Source organism: Protobothrops mucrosquamatus, unplaced genomic scaffold (genome assembly GCF_001527695.2).
Source record: "Protobothrops mucrosquamatus isolate PMUCROS unplaced genomic scaffold, P.Mucros_1.0 scaffold1329, whole genome shotgun sequence".
NCBI lineage: Eukaryota > Metazoa > Chordata > Lepidosauria > Squamata > Viperidae > Protobothrops > Protobothrops mucrosquamatus.
Genome location: NW_015387528.1, coordinates 200,420 through 201,310, shown reverse-complemented (window position 1 = coordinate 201,310; position 891 = coordinate 200,420).

Here is an 891-nt window from a genome sequence, read left to right as displayed (position 1 = left end):
TTCCCAGAAGCTGGAAGGAAAGCCGAGCGTGGAGGCTCATGATGGGGGGACCCCGTCCCGGCCGCTTACCCGGCCTGCCGCATTCTTCCCGCTTGGTGAAGTACTTGAACCCGTTGGCGGCCCTTCGCTCGGCCTTCTCGTGCTTCTTCACGTGCCAGGGCAGCTTGGTGGTGATGTTGGTGACGAAGAAGCAGCCGGGGCGGAGGCAGTGGTAATGGCCCCGCATGCGGAACTCGCAGTGCTGTGGGAGGGAGAGGAGGGGGGGGAGGGAGGGTCAGGCCTCCCCTCTTGGGTAGAGGGCCCCCATCTCCAGGCAAAGAACACACACACACACCCTGATCTCTTCCTGCTACGCCTCGGTTTCCCTGCTGCGCCTCTCCTTTCCTCCCAGGCAGATCTTGGGAGAAAGGTGTTTGATGGGGTACTCTGAACCCCCTAATGGGGTTCAAAGGAAAACACACTTTTCCTGGGGGCCCCCCTATACACTAAAGAGGGAAGAGGGGCCGCATCCCCACGGGGTCCCGTGATCCGAGTTCAGACGCTTGGCAACTGGTTCGCATTTATGACGGTTGCAGCGTCCCGGGGGTGTCTGTGTGTGTCACATGCCCTTCACCTCCCAGGTGGACTTTGGCCTTTGAAAACAGAGGGGCTGCAGCCCCCCCCCCAAGTTTGAAGGGCTCCAGCTTTGGAAGGGCCTGTGGTCCCAGAGGTCTCTCTCTCCTCCCTCCCTCTCCCTCCCTCCCTTTCTCTCTCCCTTCCTTTCTCTCCCTCCCTCTTTCTCTCCCTTCCTTTCTCTCTCCCCTCCCTCCCTCTCTCCCTCCCTCTCCCTTCCTCTCTCCCTCCCTTCCTCTCTCCCTCCCTTTCTGTCCCTTCCTCTCCCTCCCTCCCTCC